General features: G+C 36.8%; 2 non-coding genes across 2 annotated transcripts; one reads left to right on the forward strand and one right to left on the reverse strand.

Annotated features, from left to right (window-relative positions):
• Positions 1-701: 701 nt before the first annotated feature.
• Positions 702-808, forward strand: LOC131224463 (small nucleolar RNA R71). Its single transcript, XR_009160946.1, has one exon. It is a non-coding gene; the product is annotated as a small nucleolar RNA R71 (small nucleolar RNA).
• Positions 809-3,494: 2,686 nt separating this feature from the next.
• LOC131224450 (small nucleolar RNA R71) lies at positions 3,495-3,601 on the reverse strand. Its single transcript, XR_009160934.1, has one exon. It is a non-coding gene; the product is annotated as a small nucleolar RNA R71 (small nucleolar RNA).
• Between the last annotated feature and the right edge of the window lie 21,652 nt (positions 3,602-25,253).

Raw genomic sequence — 25,253 nt, forward strand, 5'->3', positions numbered from 1 at the left:
AGGTTAGGTTGTGGTTGGGCCGGAAAGATCCCAGTCTCCCTAACATTCAATTTTGTCTCAAGTCTTGCAACCAAAGTTTTAAGCTCATTTATAGCCTGCAGTTGCTCCTACCTAAATGCATCTAATGTATCTTCAAGGGTTCTCCTTGGTGGAAGTCCATTATATGGCCCTTGTGGATAATTAGTTACATTTGTAATTGGTTCATTTCTCAAATTAAGATTCCACTTATCAGGAGTGTGCATGTTAGAATTTGGTGCATTAAGTAGCCGTTGATATGCTTTTTTAGTTTCTGCTTGAGCATGAAACACCTCTCTTGAAAAGTTGGGAATGTAAGACAATCATTGCTTGGGTGTTTATCGCTCTCACAAATTCCACAGATGGTTTTGACGACTACGTTGGGCTGAGTTGATTCCTTCCTGGATTCCAGGTCCTCAATTTTTCGTGCGAGAGTTACCAACCGTATATTTTTACCATCCTCCTCCTTGAGTACATGTATTCCTATCTCTTTTGGCACTTCCTTGGGAGTACTAGCTTGGTTTGATGTGTCCCATGATTGAACATTTTCAGCTAGCATGTCAAAGTAATCCCATGTATCTTCTGGTTTCTTATCCATGAACTCGCCATTACACATCATTTGTACAAATTAGCACATGTTTGGACTAAGTCTGTCATAAAAGAGATCAATTGTTCACCAAGTTTCATAACCATGATGTGGGCAAGGGAGAAGTAAGTCCTTGAATCATTCTCAACATTCAAAGAATGTCTCATTATTTTTTTAGGAGAAGTTCATTATTTCCCATCTAAGAGCGTTGGTTTTATGAGCCAGGAAGAACTTTTTAAGGAATTCCTGACTCATTTTTTCCCATGTGCTAATGGATCTAGGCCTTAATGAATAAAACTATGATTTGGCCTTTTTCTTTTAGAGAGAATGGAAATATTAAGGCTAATTGTGTCAGAAGGAACATCATTAAAATGTATGGTTGTAACAATCTCTTCAAATTTTTTAATATGCATATATGGATTTTCTTGAGGGTCAAATATTGCATATTTTTCCCTATTTATATCTTGGTTTTATGAACATGATAAGGCTTAATGGTATATCCTATACATGTTTACGTTGCAAGGTGAGTTTAAGAGCTTGGATTGAAAAGAATGTTAAAAGCATGAATTTGATGCTCAAGAAACACCAAAGAAAAGAATGGATCTTTGGAGACCAAGATTGAAGATTTCAAGACCCTAAAATCCAAGAAAACCAAGTAGAGAAGTCGAAAGTTGGAAGAACAAAGTGCTGAAATTCACTTCATTACCCGTGTCATTGACCACTATTCGATGACATCGAAGCCATCGTTCGATGATATCGAACATAGATCGATGACATCAAATTTATACAAGAAAATCAAGTTTGTTGCTGGACATATTGGATGTAATTCTCGATGAATCGAAGTCATGTTCAATGACTCAAAGAAGATGCTTGATGACATTGAAGGTTGTTTGATGGTATCGAATTTATTTAAGAAATTGAAGCAACTCGCTGGACTATTTTAGACCCATTCTCGATGGATTGAAGAACCTTCAATGGCATCGAAGGACTTCTCAATGACATCGAAGGAAGGTTCGATGACACAAGAACTTACGCAGTGAGGAAAAGTTACGCAGCGCATAAAGGCATGACTTTTGGAATCTATGTTACCTTCGATGACATCAAAGAATGTTCGATGACATCGAAGCATTACGTAGAGCTTACGTGAAGTGCGTAAATTTGAGGTGGTTTTGCGATTTTGTGCGAAGAAGGCTATAAATATAGGTTTCCATACAATTTTTAGGATATCTAGGGTTTAGAAGAGCAGAGCAAAGGGTTGGAGCCATAATCTAAGAGTTCTTTCTTCCCTTCTTCCTAGTTTTTAATGTTTTCTTCTAGGTTTTTGAATCCAAACATGTCTATGGTTAGCTAAACCTCTTAGCTAGGGCTAAGAGGTGGAGCTTGTAGTATTTTTGGGATGTTTTTCTTGTTTGATTCTTGTTCTTGTTAAACTTCTTTGATTCTAATTTAATATTTATGAAATATTTTTAGTTTTTAATGGTTTGTTGTGACTCAAATTACAATAGATATGCAATAGCTTTGAGTATCTTCTTTTTCTTCTTCAAGATTGTGGGATTGGTAAATCCTGTTGTGAGTCATCGTCTCTAGGGCATGGTTTTGTGATGGAATCCCTTCCAAACCTCACAATTCTCCTTCATTGAGAATTAGGTCAATGAAAGTTCAGATTTGATCTTATTGATATATCTTCCAATTGGATAGGATGTGACTCCAATTCCAATTGAGTTCCTTGAATCAGATAAGGAAACATCTTGATAGCTGTAAGTGGGTCCTTGGAACCTTAGTTCCAACCTTTAAATTCACAAGTTTTAATCACTACATTCGCAATTACTTTCTCTATAATTTTAGATTTAGATTCACATCTTCTTCTAGTTATACTTCTAATTGGCTTCAGAATATGCACAAGTTTTAGTCCCTGTGGATTCTACCTCAGTCTTACCGAGATTATTACTACATCGCGACCCTAGATTTGGGGCTATCAACAAGCTTTTGGCATCGTCGCTAGGGACTAACAGCTCTGTTTTTTTGAGATTGATTAGTTTTGGAATTAGATTAAGATTAAGGTTTATTTGCTTTCTAATTCTAGGTTAGGAATTTTCTAAATTATTTTTAAAAACTAACTTGTCTTTCTATTTCTAGGTTAGGAATTTTCCTAGTTTTTTTTTTATAAACTAATTTACTTTTTTGTTTTGTAGGATCTTAATATAGAAACCTCTAATTTGGTAACATCTTTCTAATTCTCTCTTTCTTTTATAGAATTCTTAATTGCTTTAGTTTTCTTTCTCTTAAGTTTAGGTTAGCTTAGTTACTCGAGGGTTGAGAGTGTTTCATTCCCAAGTGGGTCTGTAATAACACTCAATGTCTCTTAAGTGGAGAATTGGTTGAAAGGTTGCTTATCCATCACATGATTAGACACCACCAGAGATCTTCAGAGTTAACTGAAGTTATGGTTACAAATCAACCAACCAAATCCACCTGCAAATCAACCTCAATCTCAAGTTGAGGAAATCTAGGATGAAAACGAGGTGCATCAAGCACCCCCGCCTTGTACTTTATGAGATTATTTACAACCGGCGGGGGTGAGCACACCTTCATGCTTGTTTTTTCCAGAAAATATAAGACATGGATTCCAAGCAGGGAGTGATCCAACTCCTTCCAAAATTCCATGGACTTGAATTTGAAATTCCATACTTATAGTTGAAAGAGTTTGATGAGATCATAAACACCTTATACGTTCCTAACGTGTCTAAGTACACGGTCAAGCTGAAACTCTTTCCCTTCTTTTTTGAAAGAGAGCTAAGAGTGGTTGCATTCACTACGTCCACGATCTATTGGTAGATGGAATGACATGACAAGGGAGTTCATAAAGAAATTCTTCCCATATCATTAAATGAACACCCTTAAAAAATCGATCACGAACTTCGCCTAAAAGGAAGATGAAACATTCTTCCAATGTTTAGAGCGGTTCAAGGATCTCGTCAGTTCATGCCCACAACATGGTTTTGAAACGTGGCACATAACAAGTTTTTTTTTTTTTTTTTTTTTTTTTTTTTTTTTTTTTTTTTTACAATGGGATGACATCTTCCATGCACCAAATGGTCAAGACAATGTGCAATGGAGAATTCATGAACAAAGAAGTTGATGATGTATAGGATTATTTTGATAAGCTTGCTAAAAACACACAATCATGGGACATCTCTCCAAAATCTAGCACCAATTCTAAGCCTACTCAAACAAAGGAGAGGGGTGGAATATATCTCCTGAAAGAGGATGATGATATAAATGCTAAAGTGGCTAATCTCATAAGAAAACTCGAGGTCATCGAACTTAAGAAGGATAAGGATAAGGAAACTATTTGCGTTATTTGTGCTTGCAACATTCACACAACTGAAAATTGTCCAACAATATTTACTTTTCAAGAGGTATTGAATGAGCAATCTAATGCTGTGAATAATTTTCAAAGACCTTTCAGTGGACCTACTTCAAATACATACAATCCTAGTTAGAGAAATCATCTAAACTTCAGTTGGAGGAGCGGACAAACTGCTACTCCTTAAGGATTTCCTAACCTATTCCTAAATCAAGGGAAACCTCAAGAGGATCCAGTCTTTAAATATATCCAAAATTAAGATTTTTTTAATCAGGGTATGCTCAATGCCTTTCAAAAATTACAAAAGCCACACAAGGGCTTGAGGCAAACAAATCAATCGGGGGAAAAGGGAACCCTTCCATCATAGCCCCAATCCAAAACCGCAATACGAGGTAAGTGACCCAAGCGCTTCAAATCAGATGGAGAAATCTAAGTCTATCACCACTCTTAAGAGTGGAAAGACTATTGACAAAACCATTCCGGTTAGGGCTAAAAAGCCTAAGGACCTGAAAGAGGACAACAATGATAGACCTAATACTACTCCACAAGATTTAGAATCGGAACATCAAGGCAAGCCAATTGCGCCATTCCTCCAATGGTTGATTACACCAAAACCTCTCTAACTCTCAGGATATTCTAGAGGTGCTGAAATAAGCGAAGGTCAACATTCCTCTACTGGATTTCGTTAAACAAATATCGTCATATGCCAAATTTCTGAAAGATCTATGCACTACTAAAAGACGGCAAAGTATTCAAAAGAAAATCTTTTTGACAGAAAAAGTGAGTGTCATCCTAAGATAAGATGTACCATAAAAGTACAAAGATCCCGGTAGCCCAACCATCACTTGTGTAATTGGGAACTACCGGATCGAGCATGCACTTCTTGACTTAGGAGCGAGTATAAATCTGATTCCTTACTCGGTTTACGAACAACTGGGTCTAGGTGAAATAAAACCCACCCGGACCACATTACAACTTGCCGATCGTTTAATTCGTGTACCGAGAGGGATAATTGAAGATGCGTTGGTCCAGGTTGACAAATTCTACTACCCAGTAGATTTTATCATCCTGGATACTCAACCCATCACGGACATGAGCACTCAAATTCCTGTCATTCTTGGTTGCTCATTCCTTGCCACATCAAATGCAATCATTAATTGTAGGAATAGTGTTATGAATTTGTCTTTTGAAAATATGACGTTAGATCTCAATATCTTTTTCAATACGGGTAAACAGTTAAAGGATGATGACTATCCCCATGATATTAATCTGATTGACTCTTTCTAGGAAGATAGAACTTGTCTGACCTTATCTTCTGACCCTCTAGAGACGTATTTGGCCCACTCCCATGATTTAGATGATAATACGATTAGGGAGATGGATGTCATGCTAGATACTGTGTAAATGCTATTCTATCTAGTTCATATGGTTGTCAAATTTTGTAGTGCCAAAACCTCTTAGAATCTGTATCTTGTTTAGTTCATCTTCTCATTCAAGATCATGTAATTCAAGTACAAGTTCTAGGTGTTACAATTTAAGATTCAAGCATCACAAGTATAAGAGATATACAAGTTCAAGTACAACATCAAGTGATAGTTCAAGGTTTTAAAGCTTCATCTATGACAAGAAAAAGTTCTTTGTTTTGAAACTCAAAGCTCAAGGTGAGATACAAGTCACAAGTACTTCAAGTTCAAGCGTCAAAGCAGTTCAAGATGTCAAATTTCAAAGAACTTCTAGTTCAAGCTTCAAGTACTTCAAGATCAATTATCAATTGAAGTAAATGATGTTTTAATGTTCAAATATCACTTATAAGGTATGTATGACCCTAGATTGACCATAGGTTAGGTCATATTGGTTGCATACTTAAATTGGGTCACTATATAATTTTATAGGCTATTTCTCGACTAGTCTTAGCCTATGTTCGACTAGTCCTAGTACTAGCTTGACCAGTCCAAGGTTTGTTACTAATTTTTAGGATTTTTTGTAGGACCCTCGACCAGTCCTGGAGACTGCTCGACCAGTCGAGCAGGCTCTGCTCAAAGTCCAGCAACTAAATTGGGTCCCACACGACCAGTTGAGAGCAGGGTTCGACCAGTCGTGCAGGCTACTCGACCAGTCGAGCAACCCACTTGACCAGTCATGGAACGATCTTATCTTATCGCGCCAGAAATTTCAAAAGTTTGTTGGACCTTTGACCAGTAGAGCTGTCCTCTGGACCATTCAAGTGAACAATTTCTGCACTTATCAATAAAGCACGATTTTCAGAGTTTTTCATTTAATTCAAGCAAAATCAAGACACCACTCTGAGAGATAAGTTTGTGATATTCTCAAGCTATTTAGTGCTCATTTATCATTCTCTTTAGTTAGCTTTATGTATTTGATTTTGAGATTCTATATTCCAATCTTATTTGAAGAAGGGATTTTAGTTTTCCCCTTTCTTGGAATGAAAATCAAATCAAGCAAGCCTAAGGTGATTAAATCTAAAAATCATTTAGAACTTAGAACCTTTTCATAAGTGAGTGTGGACATTGAACATTACCTTAAACATCTACTTCGAATCGGTTCTTCTGGGCTTCATCAAAGGAGAATATCTAGATAAGTATTTTACATTTCTGTTTTTGGTTTTTTTTAGATTGTGCCAGGGAAAATCTCTTTCTTTTTTGGTTTGTTTGAGGTGATCCAGAAAACTCAGAGTATGGGGTTTTTGAATTGTGGAATCCCACATGAAAGATAAAATTGTGAAGGTTTTAGGTGAACCATGGAAAACCTATTACATAGTGAACGTTAATATCCACTGTTTGAGGATATTGGGAGTGGAGTAGTTGTGTGGGTGTTTTTCTAAATAGTTGGTGTACACACAAGCGAACCACTATAATTTCTGGTCTTGTGGTGGATGATTGATTGTGGCTTTCTGTGAATGTTGTAATTTCTTTTTAAACATTTGTGGAGAATGTTGTAATCTTTTATGCAAGTGTGGGAATGTTGTAATAGCTTAGTTTATTTTCTTTACTATTTATTTCTTTATTCCTCTGTATCAATTTCAGATTTTGATACACAGACAATTTTAGAAATCAGGTGATCCTGCCATAAGCCATTGGTTTTTGGTATAAGGTTGTCCTTAGAATAACATCTGCATCAACCTCTCAATACTTGCACATTTGAGGTTGTTATTCATTTCTGCTTTGTGGGATTGTTTAATACTATCTTTATTTATATTTGTTTAATTCCGCATTTAATTTTTTAATTTGGCATAGTCCTATTCACCCCCTCCCCCCTCTAGGACTCTTTGCTCGGCCTTTTCAAGTGGTATCAAAGCCTAATAGCTTGCTTTAATTTTTGGATTAATTTCCTGAGCTAATCGATCTGAGCTTTTTAAGATGTCAAATTTTGATAGCCTTTCAGTCACTGGGCCTCCACCTTTTGATTGCTCCAATTATGCCTATTGGAAAGTCAGAATGAGGATTTTCTTAAAATCCATGGATGAGAGCATGTGGTAAGCCACAGTGACCAATTGGACCCCTCCTACCAGTGAAGTGACTGGTACTAATGGATCTAAAACTATAAAAGTCACACCTTACTTTTCTTGGACCGCTCTTTAGAAAAGTGACAGTAGTGCCAATGCAAATGCTTTAAATGCAATTACTTGCGCACTATCGTCGGATGAATTTAAGAGAATTATATCCTGTGATACTGCAAAGCAAGCCTGGGATATTTTGGAAATGACACACAAGAGAACAACAATTGTCAAGAAATCTAAAGTCCAGATCCTCATAACCAAATTTGAGGAAATACGTATGGAAGAAAGTGAAACTTTCATGGACTTCTATATAAGATTGAATGACATTGTCAACTCTATGTTGGGTCTTGGTGATAAAATCCCAGAAAGTAAAGTCCGTGCAAAGATACTGCGCTCATTGCCTAAACGGTTCAATTCATAAGTGACCGTGATATAGGAACTTCATGATACAGATAATATGAAAGTAAAAGAACTGGTTGGTTCCTTACAAACCTATGAGTTAAACTTCAAAGCTCCTAAAGGTAAATCCATTGCCATTAAGTCTTCTAAAAATATTTCTCAAGAAAATTACAATTCTGATTTGGAAATTTCTGAAGATGATATGGTCCTTTTAACTAAAAAGTTTTACAAGATTTTTAAAAGTAAAAAGAGGGTAAATTTGTAAAAACCTACTGAAAAGAAAAGATCTAAATCTATAACTTGGAAATCTTTAAAAGACAGCCAATGTTACAACTACTATGAATATGGGCATCTAGTGAACAAATGTCCTAAGAAGGACAAGTCTAAAAAAAAAAGTATGTTAGCTACATGGGATGAATCTTCTTGCTCTGAAGCTTCTTCTAAGTCAGAAGATTCTGAAACCGAGTCGGCTAATGATATTAAAGCCCTAATGACTCTAGCTAAGTTCACATTTTCAGATAATGATGATTCAACTAGTGAAGAAAATCTGAACAATGATCATGAAAATGAAGAAGATTTTCAAGATGCTTATGATGCCCTATACAAGGAAAGTTGCAAAATTGTTGTAAAGCTAAAACTTCAAAAAGAAAAGTTTTCAAAACTAAAAGAAAATTTTGATAATCTAGTCTTAGAAAAATCACACATTTTAGATTACTTTAAAAAAACTAAGTGCGACTTAGATTTCAAAACCTCCATAGTTGAAAACTAAAATCTGAAAATGAAAAGCTAAAACTTAAAGTCTCTTCACTTTTGAGTTTAAATGACACGTGGAGGTATGCCTAAGGTGATCCCAAGTTAGAAAAACTCTTATCTAGATCCAGAAAATGTGGCGATCGATCTAGATTGGGCTACAACAAAAGTATTCCTCCCAAACATAAGAATACTTCATCTAAATTTGTGAAAGGGGAGTCTTCTAACTCAAAAGGAAAAAGTCTGAATCAAAATTATTCTAAAAATGCTAAGACTTTTCAAAACCTAAAACCTAAAAGAAATCATATCAACTATAAAGATCAGAATCGTAATCCTTTAGCTAAGAAAATTGTTGACTTACTTAAGGAGCTCTTAAAATCTAACTCAGTGGGTTAGTCTTATAACAACTACAAACATAAGAAGACCAACTATACTCCTAAACCCAAAACTGTAATGAAATGAGTCCCTAAGGTTACTTGTTTGGTTTCCCACACCGCTTTCAAAGCTTCGAGCCATTTAAAGTGGTACCTAAACAGTGGATGCTCCAGACACATGATAGGTGATAAAGGTCTATTCACCAATCTTAAAGACATGACTTATAGTTCAGTCACATTCGGTGATGGTAGCAACCGCAGAATTGTTGGCCAAGGTATGGTTTAACTATTTAATCTCCCTCTATTTGAGAATGTTCTATATGTAGAAGGGTTAAAACATAATTTATTAAGTATCTCTCAAATATGCGATAATAATCATAGTGTAAAATTTACAAACCAAGGGTGTGAAATTTTAAATAAGAATGGTTTTGTAATATTAACTAGTTGTAGAACTTCTGAAAACTACTACATTATTTGTGATTCAAGCTCATCTAATCTATCGTGTTACATGGTCCAAACCAATGAGACCAAATTATGGCATAAGTGCCTCGGACATGTTCACTAGCACAACTTGTATAGATTGATTAAAAGAGAGTTGGTAAGAGGTCTACCTAAAATACAAAAAGTAGATAAAATATGTGGTGAGTGCCAGATTGGTAAACAAACCAGGAGTACTCACAAAAAGGTGAACTCCAATGCCACAACTAAATCACTTGAATTTCTCCACATGAATCTCACTGGACCAACCAGAACGGAGAGTCGAGGTGGCAAGAAGTATATTTTGGTAATTGTTGATTATTTTCTAGGTACACTTGGGTAATCTTCTTGAGAGAGAAATCAGAAACTCTTGATGAAGTAAAGAGGGTACTCAAACGTATCCAAACGGAAAAAGAATCACAAGTCTCTAAGATCCGTAGTGATCATAGTTTATAATTTGAAAATAGCAGTTTTAAGAAATTTTACAGTGATCAAAGAATATCACATGAATATTTTGTGCCCAAAACACCACAACAAAATCGTACAGTAGAAAGGAAAAATAAAGTACTTCAAGAAATGGCAAATGTAATGCTAAATAGTATGAAGGTTCCTAAAAATCTTTGGGTTGAAGCTGTAAATACTGCTTGTTATATAATTAATCACGTTTATACTAGAAAATCAAATGGTAAAACAGCTTATGAAATATGGTTTGATAAGAAGCCTACTATCAAATGCTTTCAAGTTTTGGACAGTAAGTGCTACATCTTACGTGATCAAGAAAATCTGGGTAAGTTTGACACCAAAAGTGATGAAGGGATGTTTTTTAGGAATGCTCTGAATAATCGAGCGTATCGTATTCTTAACAAGAAGACTGGTGTAATTCAAGAGTCCATTAATGTGGTTATAGATGATCGCTTGAATACGCCTTTCTCAAGTTTAGAAAATGATGAAGTTCTTTTAATTGATAAACCAGATTCTTCATCAAGTCAAAATAACACTAAACTGAAGACAGTTAAAAACCATCCTTCTAATCAAATCCTTGGAAACCCTCTCACTAGTGTACGCACTTGTAAACAACTTGAAGATATGTGTAACTACGTGTGCTTTACATCTCAGATAAAATTGGCTAATGTAAAAGAAGCTCTTACTGATGAAAACTGGATTGTAGCGATGCAAGAAGAGCTCAATCAGTTTGTAAGAAATGATGTTTGGTACTTAGTTCCAAGACCAAAACATAAACACATTATCGGAACGAAGTGGATTTTCAAAAATAAGTCTGATGAACTTGGTAATATTATTGGAAACAAGGCTTGGCTGGTTATACAACAGTACACTCAAATTGAAGGCATCGATTATTATGAGACCTTTGCCCTAGTAGCTTGTCTTAAATCAATTAGACTATTTATATCCATTGTGTGCTTTAGAAAGTTTAAAATATATTAAATGGTTGTAAAGAGTGCATTCTTAAACAACAATTTGCATGAAGAAGTGTATGTTGAACAACTAATAGGTTTTGAAGACCCTAAGCATGCTAATCATGTCTACCACCTTAAAAAAGGCACTCTATGGTTTGAAACAAGCTCCCAAGGCATGGTACGAAAAGTTGACTAAGTTTCTACCAAGTCATAACTTTATAATGGGAAGTGTTGATAAGACATTATTTATAAAGAAACATAATGATCACATACCAATAGTGCAAATCTATGTTGATGATATTATCCATGGATCTACTTGTGCTAACATGACTGTTGAGTTTGTAGAGCTTATAAAGTCTAAATTTGAAATGAGTGTGGTTGGAAAACTAAAATATTTCCTAGGGTTGCAAGTTAAACAACTCCCTGATGGTTTCTTTATCTCTCAAACCAAATATGCTCTGAACTTCGTTAAAAAGTTCAGATTTGAGAGTAAGAAAAATTTTGATACTCTAATGAGTACTACTCTAAAACTCTTTAAGGATTCAATAGGTAAAAGTGTGGATCCTAAGTTGTATCGCAGTATGATAGGTAGTTTACTTTATTTAACTGCGAGCCGACCTGATATTGCATTTAGCATAGGAATTTATACCAGACATCAATCTGACTCTAAAGAGTCACATTTAATTGTTGTTAATTGCATTTTACAACATGTCGCTAGTTCAACAAATCTTGATCTCTGGTATCAACATGATAGTAGTATGCAATTAACTGGTTACACGGATGCTGATTGGGCTGGTAACATTGATGATCGAAAATCAACCAATGGTGGTTGTTTCTATGTAGGGAACTATTTAGTTTCCTGGCTAAGTAAGAAATAAAGTTCCATATCGCTCTCAACAGCTGAGACTGAATATATCATTGCTGGTAATACATGCACTCAGCTTGTGTGGATGAAAAGAATGTTGAGTGATTATGGAATTGTACAAAAATTCATGGTTTTATATTGTGATAATTCAAGCGCAATTAATATCTCTAAAATCCAATTCAGCATTCACGAACCAAGCATATTGACATAGATATTACTATATTTGGGAATTAGTGGAAGACAAGACAATTTCTTTGGAATATATTCCAACCGAGACTCAACTAGCTGACATATTCATAAAATCGCTCGACAAAAGCAGGTTTGCAAAATTAAAATTTGATCTTGGTATTTGCAATATGAACTAATGATTTGTGACTATTTGTATCATAATGTATATATTTTTATTTTGAAATTTTTTAAAATTCAAAATTTATGAAAAATTGTAAATTTTGTGAGGTACACGACCAGTCGAGTACATACTCGACTAGTCGTGGAATGACTGGTCGAGCATGTACTCGACCCGTCGTGAAACTCGGGTTTGACCTTTTATTTGGGAAAAAAATTACTTTTTCTTCATTTGAGTCTTCTTCTCCAACAAGCCTTACCTCGACCGGCTGAACCCATATTCAATTCCTCCATGGTTAGTGTATTATTTTCGATTTCCTTCTAAATTTAAGTCCTTTGCACTTCCTTTTCTTCATTTATATGGTTTATTTCATGCTTTATGATTATTTTAGGGGTTTTTTATTAAAAAATCTGATCTACTAGAAACCCTTCTTACCTCTTTTGCAATCTCTTTATTCCTTCTTTCTTTATTGCAAATGGAGGGTAGAGCCAAGAAGAAAGGATTTCGTGGTCCCTCTTCATCTCGTTCGGCTCCTATCATGGTGCGCCACCTTCGGTCGCCCATGGAAGATCTTAGTTATGTGTGGGATATTCGCTTACAAAATGTGACAGTAGAACGAACTGTTAATCATGATCATTTGGCACCATTTGATGTTGTTCCTCTCCTTCAGTTTGTAGGATGGGATAACATATTACATTGAGGTGGACCGGCATACCGCTCCATTGTGCACACTATATATACTTGCATTACTAACTTTTCTACTGAGAATTTGACATTTACTATTATGACTAGAGAAGGTCCAGTTGATGTGGACCGTCATCTTAGTTTTGGGTTAATGGATATACCTGTCAATGGCAAAGGTATTCCCATTAGTTCTCTTATGGACAAACCTTCTAAATCTGAGAAGCAAATGCTCACTAGAGATTTATGTAATATGGATGCGGAATGGAGTACTGGGAATGCGCTCACCTCTAAGTTTATGTTACCCAAATACAGAATCCTTCATAGGATTTTCATTTCAAATGTCTATCCTCGATCTGGTAACAAAACTGAACTTACTATACTTATGGTTCGTATTATTCATTCTATCATTTCTGGAGTCTCTGTATGTCTTCCTTCTCTGATATGCATAGTATAATTCAGTCCTGTCTCCACCTAGGTCACAGTGACATACCCTTTGCTTATCTTATGACTGTGTTAGCCACCCATAGTTTAATGGCTATGCCTGTTGGAGAAGCTCTCATTCACCATTTACCCTTCAACAACTCTAACATTAACAAGATGAATTTGAAGTTGGCCCCAGGCCAAGTTGATGTGGGTGCTGGAGGAGCAGCTGAAGCAAATGAAGAGGAGGGTGATTTGCCTTCAGATGATGTCAATATGGATGACCTCTTTGATGAGATTGAATCCGATTCTACTGTTGATCCTAATTATCAGCCATTTGACTTTGATGCGCGATTGTGCTCACTTAAGGAGAAGGTTGAAAGTATGAATGTGTCCCATGAAATGCAATTTAAATATATGCACAAATATCTTAAGCGCATTAACAAGGGACTTCATCAAATTGATCCTTTCACACCTGCTACTTCTTTGGGTTCGGATTAGTATTTGAATATCTGTTATGTAATAACTTTTAACATACTTGAATTTCTCTTATTTTATGTGCTTAGACATGCTTGCTTATTATTATGTACTTGTTTAACTGGTTATCTTGTTTATATCTTCTCTTATTTTTCATTACTCTTCTAATTCTTCCTTATTTTTATTTCCATTATCATTTATCGGTTCTTTCCTTTGTCATATTGTGACAAAAAGGGAGAGAATTTTATATCATGCCTATTTCATTGATAAATGTGAAACTATGATAAAGTGGATAAGTATTTTATTTTATTTATTTTTACAATATAGTATTAAGGGGGAGTATTGACGAGTATTGATGAGTATTGATGAGAGTATTGGTGCATTTTCCTTTGACCAGTTTGTAACTGGTGCATGATTCTTTATTGTGCGTATTATACTTATCTTATTTTAATGAAGTGTGTTTTGTCACAAATTTGATGAAGGGGGAGATTGTAAATGTTATTCTATCTAGTTTCTATGTTTGTCAAATTTTTTAGTGCCAAAACCTCTTGGAATCTGTATCTTGTTTAGTTCATCTTCTCATTCAAGATCATGCAATTCAACTACAAGTTCTAAGTGTTACAATTCAAGATTCAAGCATCACAAGTATAAGAGATATACAAGTTCAAGTACAACATCAAGTGATACTTCAAGGTTTCAAAGCTTCATCTATGACAAGACAAAGTGCTTTGTTTTGAAACTCAAAGCTCAAGGTGAGAAATAAGTCACAAGTACTTCAAGTTCAAGCGTCAAAGCACTTCAAGATGTCAAGCTTCAAAGAACTTCAAGTTCAAGCTTCAACTACTTCAAGATCAACCATCAACTAAAGCAAATGATGTTTTAATGTTCAAATATCACTTATAAGGTATGTATGACCCTAGATTGACCATAGGTTAGGTCATATTGATTATATACTTAAATTGGGTCACTATAAAATTTTATAGGATGTTTTTCGACTAGTCTTAGCCTATGTTCGACTAGTCCTAATACTAGCTCAACCAGTCCACAAAATTCCTCGACCAGTCTAAGGTTTGTTACTAACTTTTAAATTTTTTTGTTGAACCCTCAACCAGTCCTGGAGACTCCTCGACCAGTCGAGTGAACAGTGTTCAACCAGTCGAGCAGGCTTGGTTTAAAGTCCAGCAACTAAATTAGGTCCCACATGGCCAGTTGAGAGCAGGGTTCAACCAGTTGTGCAGGCCACTCAACCAGTCGAGTAAGCCACTCGATCGATCGTGGAACGAACTTATATTATCGTGCTAGAATTTTTAAAAGTTTGTTGGTCCTTCAACCAGTCAAGCTGTCCTTTGGACCAGTCGAGTGAACAGTTTCTGCACTTATAAATAGAGCATGAATTTTAGAGTTTTTCATTGAATTCAAACAAAATCAAGACACCACTCTGAGAGATAAGTTTGTGATATTCTTCAGCTATTTAGTGCTTATTTATTATTCTCTTTAATTATCTTTTTGTATTTGATTTTGAGATTCTATATTCCAATCCTATTCGAAGAAGGGATTTTAGTTTTCTCCTCTCTTGGAATCAAAATCAAATCAAGCAAGCCCAAGGTGATTTAATCTAAAAATCATTTAGAACTTAGAACCTTTTCATAAGTGAGTGTGGACAATGAACATCTACATTGAGCATCTACATTAAATTGGTTATATCGGGCTTCATCAAAGGAGAATATCCAGATAAGTATTTTACATTTCTGTTTTTGGTTTTTTTTTGAGATTGTGCCAGGAAAAATCACTTTCTTTTTTGATTTGTCTGAGATTATCTAGAAAAGTCAGAGTGTGGGGTTTTTGAATTGTGTAAGCCCACTTAAAAGACACAATTGTGAAGGTTTTAGGTTAACCTTGAAAAGCCTATTGCATAATGAACGCTAATATTCACTGTGTGAGGATATTGAGAGTGGAGTAGTTATGTGGGTGTTTTTCTAAACAGTTGGTGTACACACAAGCGAACCACTATAATTTCTGGTCTTGTGGTGGATGATTGATTATGGCTTTCTATGAATATTATAATTTCTTTTTTAGCATTTGTGGAGAAAGTTGTAATCTTTTATGCAAGTGTGAGAATGTTGTAATAGCTTAGTTTATTGTCTTTGCTATTTATTTCTTTATTTTTGTAACGTTCAGAATTTTTTGCCAACTTGGAGTTAGACGTCATTGGGCAATGTGACGATCATAACCCCTTATTAACTTATCAGAACTCAATCCTAAAGTCTCAAATCCTCTTTCAACCCATTTCTTTCAAAAATCTCACCTTTCACTACCTTATTCTTCAAATTTTTCTAAGTACTTTCATATTAAATATTAATCCTAAAGTTTAAATGATGAAGGACAATACTTAAACTAAAATTTACTATAAATAATAAATATATAAATTAAATGGGTTTTGACCATTAACCTTATAGAATCTCACGAAATAAATAGGTTATTTCGATAGAGCAGCTTCTCCTACCCCAAAATCATATATTGCAAGTCGAATAACTTATTTCAATTGGAAAGATACGCTCATTTCAAAACTTTCATGGCAAAACCATCACCAGACAGCACAGCGGGGCGCGGCGCCACCGCCCCACGCCACCAATGCACCGAATTTCGGTGGACCCTCGCTACAATTTTCTACACTTTTTGACCAACTTCAAAAAGTCATATCTCCCTCAATATAACTCCGATTTAGGTGATTCAAAAGCTATATTGAAGCTTGATAAGTATAGTTTCATAAAACAATAAGTAAAAAATAAAATAAAAATTTTAATATAGTTAATCTAGGTTGATGTGACAACTGTCCAAAAATTATTAGTTCGGATAGCTGCTACTTCCAGAATTTTTAGAATTTTTCTAGAATACTAAATTTAATGAAATTTGGTGAAAATAAAGTAGACTTGATGATGAACTACTGAAAAAATAGTTAAAATAATATACTAACTAAAAGTGCCAACAAGGGACATAGAACTACCCTAGGACCTTATTCTGTCATAATTAGGGTGGAATTTAGTTAAGTATTAAACAAAATAATTGGTGGATTTAACTCTAACCACCATTTCCATAAATGGCAAGACCCAAAATCATTAATACCATTAACTCAACGTCCCTTAAAAACTTAGGCAAAATCCCAAGAGCCGATCACTCTCGGGAGTACATTGAAACTCCATATCGGACTTAAACGGCACGTCGAAGGTCCGATAACCACGAAACTATAGGATTACGTCCGTCCTATTGGGCTTGACAACCATCATGAGAATCAAGTCAAGATAGTATCCAGAAATGCACCACTTAAGCCCTGAGTGAAGTGAGTGTGAAAAGCGAATACCTTTAGAAAATGTATTGAAACTTAAGTGAATTGGGTCATTCGCTTATGGGCGAAATTGAAGACTTCGGACCGTTAGATTCTGACCAAACTTCACCCATGGGTCAGGGAAATTTTTCTACACTAATTGGTATATTTGTGGCCTTGATCGAGGAACGACAATCGTTGATTTGATACGGGTCCTCCAAGGTCGATTCACTAACCCGATCGCAATGAAATCATAACCTAGCTTAGATCCATGGTCAGAGAACTTACCCTACACCATAAATGAGTAATAAACCACCATATGAGCCTTGGTTACCCGAAACAGGCACCTTTTGAATATAAACCAGGTATACCATGGCCCTAGGGCCATTTGCATCAGTTCTGGGCCCATATAATGCCCTTAACCCACCCCATTCTCACTCCACACGAATTTCCTAAAAACCTTAAGAGAGAGGGAGAGAAAAGAGGAAGGAAGGAAGAAGGATTTCTGGTAGATCTTTTGCTGGGATTCTCTCCCACAACTCCACGCCTCGATTCACCTCCCCACCTCGCTATACAATCGTCTTTGGTTACGATTTGGGTAAGAAATCCTAACCCTAATCTTAGTTTAGAAATCTAAATAGAATAAACAATGAAATAGCTAACCTATTTCATTGTATAGGTACCGTCGTTCCATTTTTGGGAACGTTGTGTTGGAACCGAGTTCAAATCGTGCATTCTGACGAAAGGTGCGTATTATAAACGTTTAGGTTATGGTTTTCAAGGCTTTCAATGTCAGCAATGATATATGCCTGACTTGAATGTTGCCATATGATGTTAGTTACGATGTTTTTGATAAATTATATATGTGTGTGAACTATGTTGAATATAGATGCATTCCATGTGTTTTTTGAAATGCTTGAATGAACGTGAAATCCTGATTTGTGCTTAATATGATTTCTAATGTAAGATCTATGTATGTTACATGCTTTATGACCGATGTTGTGTTATGAATTGCTATGTCACACGTTGTAACTAATTTAGTCTATGTGTTTACTGAGGTGTAGTCTAAGTGTTTGATAAAATGTCTAAATGAGAATCTGGCTATGGATTATATTTATTAAGTGTATTACGATAAGATTCTTAATTTCCTTATTCATATGAATAGCTCTTTCATGGAATTATATCGCCACTACATGATTTATGGATGAAATGCATATATATGACAACATGTTAAATGTGTTTGATGAAATGCTCGAACAAGAATTATGTTTGAATTGTTTGTTAAATGCTGTTATGATTAACATATGTGACTACTTATTGTATTTGAGTATGATTGGGATTATACCATAGTTCAGGCAATCGGTAATAATCCATGTACATGTGGTTGAATTAGTTTGCCACATTAGGTAATTCGACGAATCTGGGTCGCACGATGATTGTTGACAGTGGTTAGGCCACACGGGGTGCTTATGCACTCCATGTCGATTACATTAGCGTGTGCATGTACCAATCGAACTTCCCTGACAAATTGATTGGCTTATTATATTTTCACCATGTATGGATGCTACTGCTTGAATCTAAGGTACCACTTACCAATGTAAAGACCCGTTTCAACCATGGTACCTCGATCCGCTAAGACTCATGAGACGGGCATGGTGGTATGGGACACCGTGGTCGAGCTATCGGCCGATGCTAGGGTGACGAGCCTTCCTATAGTGACCAGTGAGTAACCCAAACTCGTGAGCTGAATATGGTGGTATGGGACACTGTATTCGAGATGTCGGCCTACACCAACGTAGCCTGGTTGCGGTCTCAGCGTGGGTTGGGGTGAGCCGTTTAATCCGGACCCCCTTCGAAAATAGCGCTCCAATCGGTAGGGCATTGGTGGAGTAACCTCGAGTATAAACTCATGAACTTGCCTATCCACTGCTTTTAACTGGGAGTGATGACCCCACAACTTACCTATCGCATGTGATTAACTAGGATTGACGACCCTAGATGGATCATTTGTTTGGGTAACTAATATAAAGGGAGGTACCTTTGCTTCCTAAATCTACTGTAGGAATAAGCTTAATAAATTACTTGGCTAACATGACCATGCACCGCATTACATGTGCTTTGGCGAGGAAGCACACGTTTAGGGAGTTTTCCATGTGTGATCCTGAGATGAAGTCGCTAAGAGAGTGCAGGCGAGAGCATGCATCATTACATCATACCATTCCTGCATTAATAAGAGTACTTAAGAAATGATTAGTGTATTACTTTATCATTACCGCTTGACTGAATTAATAACATGTTAACCTTTGCTTTATAGTTCCACTGAATTAGCTACTCATTCCCACCTGGGACGGTGTTTTAAAACACCACCCAGACTCTGGTTTAGATGTAGGTGACAATGAAGTCTATGTGACGGGGTTGGACTTTATAGACCTGGAGGAAGAATTCTCCTACGTTCAGCCCTCAGGCGGGTCTAAGTAGACCTCGTGGTGATTTGGCAGGATTATAGAGGCATGCACCAACTTGATCCCGATGAATGAGAGATGTCGAGCATGCAATGTAATATACAATTCCTGATGAGCTCATGAATACTATCAGCCATATCTAAACCATATAAATGTAGAAACACGGTAACCCAAAATGTCATATGCCGCGGATGTAATGCAATATGCGGTGTGAATAGAATAACCATGCTGGAGTGTGAAGTCGGGAAGATAGTACGTATTATCGCAGGCTATGAGGTCCATCATAAGGGACTTCTATCCAAACCAGTCCCATACCTAAATTTAGATAGTCAGACTCAATGTGGTAAACTCCTGATCTCAGGCTAGTCGCGCATCCCAACTGAAATCATGGTCATTACGAAGGTACATGCAACAAATAGTTGCACACCACCAGCCCAAGTGGATGGTGAATGAATCAATGAATGAGTATGCAACTCCTTCTCAATAAGTCCACATATCAGTACTATTCATCTCTAGGATCATTACTGGGGTCTAGTACACTCTACACCAGCATGCCACCTCATTAAGCGTACAACTGAGTAAGTGGAAGAGACCTCACTATCCGCCTGACTAGTCGTCAGCCAATATCTACCCGGCACGACGATAGCGGGCCCATTCACGAGCTGGTCAAACTCAGCCTAATATACATCATCATGGGCCATGACACATGGTCCTCAATATACATCATAATGGGCTACGACCCCTGAGCATCAATATACATCATAATGGGCCACATCCCATGGGCCACATAATATCACATCAGGCTTCGTCAAATGGGCCACAAATACCTCATATGGGCCTCGGCACATGGACCATAAACACTAATGGGCCTCATATATATCAAGTGGGTTGCATCAATGGGCCACACTAATGGGTCTCATATACATCAAGTGGACTACATCAATGGGCCACACTAATGGGGCAACTGCTGTACTTAAACTTTCACATAGTCAGGGGGGCAGTACCATAATTTCACATAGTTTAGTATGCATATGATTACTATCGTGATCTAGTGTCCACATTTCAAAATATCCAAACATAATTGAGCAATCGTAATCCTACATACGAATACAAGGCTACACCAATTGTTATATGTCTTATACTATAACTACTTCACCCGTCACATAGTTAATGACTCATATTTGGTGTCGCATGGTTAAGGGCCAAGGGCCACATTTCATCATACCATTTATGGTTTAGAGATCACATCGGATAGAATCCAAGACCTTGATAGCATTAGCTTGGGTAACATAACCCTACATCACATTCGATTTAGTGTACAATTTGGTCATACGGCAGTGTCTATATCAATGAGCACAAACCTATGTTGTTGAATGGCCATCAATGCCACTTAATTTCATACGGTTAGGTGGCCTTGTGCATATTTCACATTCATACAGTTAGATGACTACATATACTCCACCATTGCCTATAATTACGTGACCATACATACGTCACATGCCCACATGATTAAGGGGCCAAACATTTATAAGGCACCCTCACACAACTAGAGTCTACACATTTATTATAATTGAACATGTTTAAGGGTTTAAACACATATCATATGATATTACTACTTAAGGCCGCACTCTAACAAAAGTGTCAAGTGATTAAGGGATGTCCACAATCAGCCCATTTAAGGGATTAATCATCATTACTTCAAAAATTACAGTTGGTGAACACACAGGATTTAGAGCCCTCGGCATCTAACAGTTGGTGAACACACAGGCGAACTACTATAATCCCTTGTGTTGTGGTTGAATGATTTATACTTCTGATCTTTAATTATTCTTTTGTGGGACGTATGTATGGTGGTGAATGTTGTAATCATTTAATTCAAGCATTGTGAGAATTTTGTAATAGTTTAGAATTTATTTTCTGCTATTCCTTTATCAGCTTGATATTCATTTTCCTTTAAAAGTTGTTCCAGCAAGGTTGCCCTGCCATTTTTATGGTGTATGGCTGTCCCTAGAATAATACATTTGTGATTACAATTTATTTAAATTCAGTTTGTATTTATTTCTGTATTCCTCTTCGGTTTGAGATTTGATACAAAGATCTTTCTAGAAATAAGGTTGTCCTACCATAAACTCTGATTTTTGGTGTAAGGTTGTCCTTAGAACAACATTTGTATCAACCTCTCAAGATCTGAATTTTGAGGTTATTTTACTTTCTTGCATTGTGATTTATTTTGGCTATCACATTCTTTTTAATTCCGCTGTTATAAGTTTTATTTGGCATTGTCCTATTCACCCCCCCCCCCCCCTCCCTCTAGGACATATAGCTAGGCCTTTTCAAGTCAAAACAGGATCCTCTAGTTGAGAACGTAGAGACTATACTTAGCACCCAGCCATGTGGGAGATACCTACAAGCAATTCTTGTGCGATGGATGATTGTTTTGTATATGGTGATATGTATGTTTGAATTCCATGTTATAAGTTTGATAGTGTGCTTGGAACTAGAAATTTCGAGGATGAAATTTTTATTAGGAGGGTAGATTGTAAGACCCCGTCTATTCTATACGACTTTCTATGCTTATGTACATGATGATCGACACCATTAGCTAGACTTGGATTGGCTGTTCATAGTACACACCCAACTGACTAAAACCCAAAGACCTCAAAACCAATCTCATATCGACTGCCCTGTTGCCGCGATCGTGGAGGTACCACCCGTGCATTTGTATGATACTCCGTTAGTGAGATACGCCGTGCAGAATCGTTGTTATATCATGTGCGCATGGCGCCATGTACCCCATTCCACACATGTGCACAACACATGCCATGCACACATGTACATGTCACACATGGGTAAGAGAATCTCTACCCATGTGTGAGATGTCACACACCCATACCTCCCCTCTCTTATGTGCTCCCCAAAGTCAACTTCTCTCCATTCCATGCCATATGTATGACATTATCACACCATGCCATCCCATGCTCCTTTAATCCACCATTAATTACAAATCATGAATTAATTGTCATGATCCTAGTCTAAACTAACCAAGATCACATTAATTGAATCTAACCACATTTTAACTATTTATCTACAAATAGACCTTCATCCCTTAGCATTTCACCTTTTTTTTCTACACAAGGGGGGAGAGAGAGAGAGAGAGAGAGAGAGAGAGAGGAGTGATTTGGGTGGGCCCTCAACTCTATCAATTCCATCCCTTCCATCCATCTCAACCATACATCTAGTCCATTAAGGTGAGTACACCCCCTCCACTCTTATGGTTTGTTCTCTTTTTTATTATTTGGACAATTAATAGTGGTGATGATTTGATGATAATGATGTGATCAACGGTGTGGATGTATAGGAGAATACATATAAAAAGATGATTAATACTTGTGACGATATGATGATAATGATGTGATTAATGGTGTGGATGCATAAGAGGATTCATAAAAAAATAATAATAAAATAATTCATTATAGACTTTAAGTGGGACCCATTGATAGTGGGCCCCACCAGAACCTTTGTATGCCATTCAAACCATCCAAAGTGTGGCCCATTGGGCTGACCAAACACACACACACACACAACCATGCACACATGTGCACACCACACCATAAAAATAAATAAATAAATAAATATTTTTTTAAAAAAAAAAGAGAGAGGAGTGGACGCTGTTGCTGCCAATGTCCAGAGGACGCCGTAGCAAGCAGCGTCCCTGCTGCTGCTTAAAAGAAACGAAGGACGGAGCTGTGGGACCACAGTAGGCCCCACTCATCATGTATGTATTCAATCCACACCATTCATTCAATTTCCCAGCTCATTTTAGCCATGGAGCTGAAAAATGAAGCCAATCTGAATTTTTGGTGGGCCACGTTGTAAAAACAGTGATATTAGGTGATATTAATTATTAAGGCCCGTTGTGATGTTTCTATACACAGAAACATATCGAATATTGGACTCACTAGACCCATCACGAGTCAGGGATCCCAGTAGGTGGAGTGGATCGTCATGATGTAAGCCCCACCTACAAAAACCACGAAATAAAAAAATAAAGAAAAAAATATAAACAACAGCACTTGACGTTGTTGCTGTCAGCGTCCAGATGACGCTGCAGCAAGCAGCTTCTCGCTGCTGGACGTTAGAGGGAAGTGGGCCCCACCACAGGCCTCACCTTGATGCATATCGAGCATCTACACTGTGAATTTGATGGGTCCCATTTAAAAATGAGTCACCCCCAAAAATCAACCGTACACGGAACTCAGGTGGCCCACACCATTAAAAAATAATAATAATAATAAATAAAATTTGAAGCTATTAGCAAGATTTGTGGGTCTGTTCTGTTCATGAGGTATGTCTTATATCCAAATCATCCATCCATTTGGCGAGTTGTCTTAAGGATTGAGATGAAAATTAAGATAGATCTAACAATTAGGTGGTTCACACTACAAAGAGCAACAGGGGATTGAGCGTTTACCATTGAAACCCTTTTTGGGTCATAGAAGTTTTGGACCAATATGAAAATTCTTTTTCCTCTTAAATCAGGTCTTTGTGACCTTATGAACAAATTGGATGGAAAATAAACATTATGGTGGGCTCTATGAAATGTTTAATGGTGAAATCATTATCTTTACTGCTATTTGTGGTGAGGTCCAGATAATCTTCGGTTATGATTCATTTTTAGATAATTCTCTAAAATGATCTCTAAATATAGATAAATAGTGTAGATATCATACATACATCACTCTGGGATCCATGTAACTTTAATCACCTTGAACCGTTTGTACAACTCAGAGCGAGCCCAAGCATATAAAAACACTTGCTGACATCCACTTGATATTTGGATGCATTTGAAACTTGGACTGAACCCTCAACCAAGTGGGACACACATAATGGATGGGCTGGATTTGTGAACCACGCCTTGGTGACCCAACAAATGATTATGAATGTTTAATGGAGGGTAATCCTCTCAACTTTGGTGTGTGGTGTCGTCCACACGAGCCACAGATTGACTTGATTTTAAGCCAAGAGGCCCACGTAATGTCTACATCAGATCTACACTGTGCATTGTCTTTGATAGACCATTTTAGTACATGAGCCCCCCAAAAAAAAGTTGATCCAAATTTTAGCTAGGGTGCACCACCCGAATAGTAGAAATTGAATATTTACCATTAAAGACTCCCTTTGGGTCTACTATGATGTATTTGATTTATTGAGTCGATACATCATCCTTGACCAGCCCATTACATGGTATGGTTTCAAAAATTAGGCTGATCCAAGGTCTAACTAGACTGTATCACCTGAAACAGTAAGGAACAAACTCTTATCAGTAATAGTTTCCTAGGGCCGAGATTAATGATGCAATGTATATCCATACCATCCATCGACTTCACCGGATTACTGGAGTGGATCCTAACTTCAGGCGGGTCACACACAACTCAACCTCGGAGAAATTCCCATGGACTCCACTGCATAGGACTCATTGTGAATTCCATTGATGTGTGGGCCCAAGAACGTTAAGGCCCATTTTGAGTGGATGCCATGTGGGCCCATCAGTGGTAGCCTTGTTTGGGCCAACCATTGGAGCTCTTCGACAAGAGTTTGTAATCTCCATGTGTTGGATGTATGATGATCTGGTATTGTAATTTTTGAAGTAATGATGATTAATCCCTTAAATGGGTTGATTGTGGACAGCCCTTGATCACTTGGCACTTTGGTTAGAGTGCGGCCTTAAGTAGTAATATCATATGATATGTGTTTAAACCCTTAAACATGTTCAATTA

The sequence above is a fragment of the Magnolia sinica genome, chromosome 13, assembly GCF_029962835.1.
Source record: "Magnolia sinica isolate HGM2019 chromosome 13, MsV1, whole genome shotgun sequence".
Classification (NCBI taxonomy): domain Eukaryota; kingdom Viridiplantae; phylum Streptophyta; class Magnoliopsida; order Magnoliales; family Magnoliaceae; genus Magnolia; species Magnolia sinica.